At 44.3% G+C, this 5,845-nt stretch overlaps 1 protein-coding gene and 1 pseudogene across 1 annotated transcript in view; one reads left to right on the top strand and one right to left on the bottom strand.

Annotated features, from left to right (window-relative positions):
- Positions 1–593: 593 nt before the first annotated feature.
- Positions 594–5,845, top strand: part of SLC34A2 (solute carrier family 34 member 2) — a 44,810-nt gene continuing 39,558 nt past the window's right edge. Inside the window, exon 1 of the mRNA XM_015595002.2 lies at positions 594–731. The gene's annotated coding sequence lies outside the window, so the exon portion shown is untranslated. The remainder of the gene's footprint in view (positions 732–5,845) is intronic.
- On the bottom strand, positions 5,258–5,376 carry LOC112485671 (annotated as a pseudogene).

The following is a 5,845-nucleotide window of genomic DNA, read 5'->3' as shown; positions in this document are numbered from 1 at the left end:
CTTCTCAAGTTCAGCCAAACCTTTAAATTAAAAAAATACCCTTAATAAGTTAATTTCTTAAGCGTCACCTTGTGTGTACAGCACGGATCCTTGAAATGATTAACAGAGAAAAAGATTGGTGGCAGCCCATAACATTCCCCTTATTTAGAAAGCATTTGGGGCAGACTCTATAATCCAGTCTTAAAATAGTCACCAGATTCTGACTTCAGGAGCTTAAGAATATGGAAGCCACAGCCACATCACTTGAACGGTAATTAGCATTAAGTTACATCAAGTTCATTTCTCATTTCACACTATAGAGACCCCTGAGTTCTACCTCAGCAGTAATGGAGGGAAATTATTCAGGTATTCATATATGCCAAATCACACCAGGTACTCTCAGGGGAAAAATATTCCTTCGATAGAACTTAGCAAATAAGTTATTGTCTGTTGAAATCCATATCAGTTTTCAAGTTACCCAGCATTGGTCTTAAAGCCAGTCCTTTTCTTCTCTTCCGTGTTGTGAGGGGGACACCTTGGGTGGCCTGTCTAAAGCCATGTGCTTTTCTTGGCATATTTGTGGGAGACAGCCACGGGAATTACAATGACTGAGACACCTCATTCTCAGAGCTCCTGCTTCTCGGCTTTCTTTCATAGCTTACGTTGGAGGGTGCTGCTTCTGTTGGCAGTTGGCTGGGGGAGATCGAGAGAGAGAGAGTCTTCTTCTACTGACCTGTTAAGTAACTTTTAATGTAAGTAATTGCTCAGCGAATTTGGTCTTTAAGTACTTCTACCTGCAAGGCTGAGCAGCTGGGGAGGCTGATTATACAGTGAGGCCAAATGATAAAACTCCTCCCTTCTCTCTGCCTTGCACATGGTGGCTTCACTCAGAAGCCAGGTGTCTGGTGGCACACGTGTCCCCTTCGGCCAAAGGGCCTGAGCTGGCCTGAGAGACTTCATATGTTGGAACTGTGTTATTATTTCTTACAGGAACCCATCTCGGTGTGGTTTGAACCAGCCAAACCAGACTTCCCTTCGGGATAATATTTAATCAGGGAAATTTTCATCTCATGATGGGCTGTGCTCTAGGGATTGAAGAATGACCAAATTTACTTAAGTTATGAAAACTTAATCAAGCATCTTCCCAAATGGGATTATTCACATTCCTGAGGTGTATGATGCAAAATTAGAATCTGCTCCAACGTTTTCTCTGGAAGCAGGTGGCAGTTTTGTAACCAGCCTTTAGGGGGAAGATGCCAGATGTCCAGATGGACAAGGAAGTAAGTAAGCTTCCCGGGAAGGCTGGCAGTTGAAGGGCATGAATGGAGTTGCAGATCGTACTTTGGAGCCAGAGTGAGACGGTTGCTCTGGAGGAATCATTGAGAGGCTGCTTATCACACAGCTTTGTGTTCAAGTGTCAGGCCGTGAAAAGTCCGGGCCCTAAGTATTTCTGGATGACTGAGTGTAGAGTTCATCAAGGCTGAACCAGCTTCAAACCTGCTGCTGAATTAGTGACAGCCATTGTTCGGTTATCACCCCTGGGTGTGTGGGGGCAGGGGCTTGATTGCTAAACCAGGGGGATTAAAACAGTCTTCCCCACTGAGAGCTATTGATTCTGCTGACATATTTTCTGGGTATCATTAAATACAAGTAACCCTGAAAATATATATAATGGGAAAAATAAAATAGCAAAATTATTCAGTTCTATCTAGATATTTCTGCTTGGGGAAGGTTCTGAGCCTGAGGCCTTTTTTAAAAAAAATTATTATTATTTAGACAAGGGAGCTTAGCAAGTATTAGAGATGTGTTAAAGACAAGCTGATACTCAACTGAGACTTTATCTAATACAAAATACATGCAATGACAAAATGCCACTTAGTATTAAGGAACTCTTTCAATGAGCGTGGATTTTATTAAACTCAACAGCAACTACATAACTTTGAAATATAGTGGTAGATGGATATGTAAAATGTACTCTCTCAACCCTCAGAAAATGAATGCTTGGTGAATATATGCATTGTCAAACAGGGGCTTGGTCTTGTTTACAGCTGTCTGTTAGATTTCTAGGGCTGCCAAACAAAGTACCACAGACTGCAGTGGCTTAAGCAACAGACATTTATTTCTCACAATCCTGGAGGCTAGAAGTCTGAGATCAAGGTTTCAGCAAGTTGATTTCTTCTGAGGCTTCTCGGCTTGGCTTGTAGATGGTCGTCTGCTTTCTGTGTCTTTACATGTTCGGCACCCTATGCATGTCTAATCTCCTCTATATAAGGACATCAGATATATTGGGTTAGGGCCAACCTTCATGGCCTCATTTTAATTGAATTTCCTCTTTTAAAACCTTATCTCCAAATACAATCACATTCTCAGGGTTAGAATTTCAACATAGGAATTTTGGGTGGACACAATTTAGCCCCAAGCAAGCTGTATCCTTCCTAGTTTCTAGAAGAGTGCTTTACACATAGTAGGTGCTCAATAAATGCATATTGACTGAGTGAATGGGAGAGTGAGTGGATGACCCTTCAGCCACTGGGAGGGTCTATGTTATCAAAAATTTCTACTGATTTAATATTGTTTAATCTTTTCAAGAATTGTTTTCATCATTGCCTATGACTACGTACTAGCTTGATTATTCATAAATTTTTTCCCAGTGAACTCATAAAGGATCTGCTCTTGCCCATTGTAGACTCCTTCATTTATCCATCCACCACCCACCCATCCACCCACCCATCAATCTATCCATCCAATCCAACCATCCATCCATCCATCCATCCATCCATCCATCCATCCATCCATCCATCCATCCATCCATCCATCCATCCATCCATCCATCTATCCAATAAGTGTATAACTAGGAGCTATGGTTAGTTGGTCCTGGCTTCTTTCTCTGTCTTCATTTTCTTGGTTTCACCTATAATTATGTCATAAGTCTTGGTCTGCATATACAATACCCAGGAATCCTTACCAGATTATCAACACATCTGCAGACCTGGATCTGGCCAAGGCCTTTTAAATTTCAGAAGGCTCCACATCTTCCCAGCCTTCGCTACACATTAGAACTACCTGGGAAGCTTTTAAAAACTTCCATTGCCCAAGCCTCAATCTGGACTGATTGAATTGAAGTCTCTGGGGAAGAGGTCTGGGCATCTGTATTTTGTCAACCTCCCCCCATGATTCCACTGTACAGCAAGTACTGAGACCCAAGGAACTCCATGCCCTCTGGAGAATAATCAGATTACGTAATTATAAACTCCAGAGTGCCTCCATCTCCCAAAGACGCTTCCTCCCTGCTTTGACCATCCTTACCAACTCTCATTTTCCAGCATGGAGACACACTTGTCCATCTGTTAAGACTCATTGAGTACTAAATGTGGGAGCTATTGGGAGAAAATGTAAACATAACGTGGTCTTTCTTGTTTTGTTTTGTTTTGTTTAAAGAAAGAAAGCTTACAGTCATGTAGGAAAACCAGAAGTATGTATATTTGCTGAACATAATGCTATTTATTCACGTATTTATTCATTCATCAGCTATTTATTGAGCAGCCATTATATATATATATCAGGCTTGGAGGTGAGCAAGAGACAGTGCCCATCCCTATGGATTGGCAGCTTGGCAGGAAAGAGAGAGTTTAAATAGTAATAAGGTGTGGTGTATATTATGGCAGAGAAGAACAGGGTAATCTAAGGACAAAGACCAAGGGATTTAACCTGGTTTAGGGGGCAGAGAGCATTCCCTTCAGGAACTGATATATAAGCTGAGATCTCAAAGATGAAACAGTCAACTAGCTCAATGTAGACCTCATGAGAGCAGAAATCATGTTTGTCTTATTATACTCCCAGTACCTGGCTCACCGAGGGGCTCCGTAAATTTTTGTTGAATGAATAATGAAAACCTAGGGGAATGTTTAGCATGTCTGAAGCAGAGAGTGTCAGAGGGGAAAATCTCAAGGTTTGCAACTGGAGGGTAGGCAGAATCTAGATCAGGGAGTCTTAAAAGCTATAAAAATGAATTTGGACTTCATCTCGGTGTCAAGGGGAAGCCGCTGGAAATTAGGCAGAGCAGCAACTGGTCAGATTTGTACTTTAGAAGAGTCACTTTGGCTGCGATGTGGCGTTGGAGCGGAGGGGTGTGAGAGATTAGAGACCAAAGGTTATGGGATGGAGCTTGGGCGATGGTTGATGGTCGGCTCTAGGGAATGGAGAGAGGAGGGTTATCCAGGCAGAGTAGATTAGGTTTAGTGGCAGATCGATTAGATTTGGGGTGAGGGAGGAAGTGAGGTGACCCCTGGCAGCTGGTTTAAGAAACTTATAGGATGATGATGCTATTCACCGGAGCAGGAAGCTCTGGAGCAGGGCAGGCTTGGGATACAGATGCAGTGTTTATCTCAAGCCATGCTGAGTCTGGGGTGCCCAGGGGCCATTCGAGCGGAAATGTCCACCAGGCAGTTGGGTGGATGGGCTAGTTGCTCAGGAGAGAGGCCTGAGCTGGAGGCAGAGTTGTGGGTTGACTGTGCATAGAGGGATGGTGGAAGCCATGGGAGTGGTGAGGTCTCTGGGACGATCCTACAAAGAAAGTGAAAGAGACTGAGTGAGTTCACAGTTTGCAACTACCTTCCACAGCTAATTAGCTATTGTTCTGGTGGAGGCCTGAACGACCCCTCCTTCTCAAGTGGAATGTTACCTAAATCATAACAAGACTTTTGGGGCTTGTGAAATCCTTTAACGAGAACACTTAATAGCTACCATTTACTGAAGAACAAAACATGCATGAGGCACGCTGGCTTTTGTTAGCTGTGTGGCTTTGGGGAAATTACTTCCCTCTCTGTTTCTCAGTTTCCTAAGCCTTAAAATGAGGCTAAGAGCACTTCCTTCCCAGGATTGCTGTGCGGGTTGAATGTAGGCTCTTGGAGCATTTCAAGGAGGCTGTTAAGCACTAACATTTGTTCTTATCACCTTTATCATTGTTATTCATTCTATCCTTCCATTTTTTCTGCACAGTAGGAATCAGTAACATCCTTTTCAGGATGAGGAAACTGAGACTCAGAGAGGCAAAGTAACTTGTCCAGGGCCCACCCCTAACCTGTAAGGACTCTCGGTCATAAGAAATGGAAATCCCCTCGCGCTCACTTAAGGGGGCGTATGTGGGCTGGCTGATTGTGCAACCCAAGCAGATGCCGGAACTGTGAACATCTGTCAGGACCTCGTAGTTGCAAACAAGAGAAACCCACTCTGGTTGTGCTAAAACAAAGGGAATTTATTTATTTCATTTTATTTTTTACACCTACAGCACCTGGTCTTCCTAGGTGGTCTCCCATCCAAGTACTAACCAGGCCGGACCCTGCTTACCTTCCGAGATCAGACAGGATCGGACTTGTTCAGGATAACATGGCCATGGACTTAAAAACAAAGGAAATTTAAGAAAGACTGCTGGGGCACATAGAGCTTGTGGCTAACTACAGATGGTACAGGCCCCAAGGCAGTCAGCAGCTCCAGCAGGGGCTGCCTGGGCAGGCAGCCACCACTTCAGTCACTGGAGTGAATGACCCCCATCAGTCTGTCACCCAGCTTCACATCCTGGGAGTGGCAAGCCGTTGTGTTCATCCAGCTTAGGACGCGCTTCTCTATGTGAGGCCTCTGGGATGGGCAGAAGGGTCTGGCTGCCCCCTAACATAGTGAGGCGGGGCCCTGGGATGACCAGTCCCTGCAAGGGGACTCACAGTGGAGAAAAGTCACTCCCCAAAAGAAATAGGGACATGTTTTGGAAGGCGATGAGTGCTGGACAGCCCCAAACACACAAACCTGCACTTCACCAGCTCTTGACCACAAACCGATCAGGGACAGGAATGTCCACGGGGCTGTCTCCAAG

The sequence above is a fragment of the Pteropus alecto genome, unplaced genomic scaffold, assembly GCF_000325575.1.
Source record: "Pteropus alecto unplaced genomic scaffold, ASM32557v1 scaffold5, whole genome shotgun sequence".
Classification (NCBI taxonomy): Eukaryota; Metazoa; Chordata; class Mammalia; order Chiroptera; family Pteropodidae; genus Pteropus; species Pteropus alecto.
The sequence above is the reverse complement of the archived record's forward strand: the minus strand, read 5'-3'. Positions and strand labels throughout refer to the sequence as shown.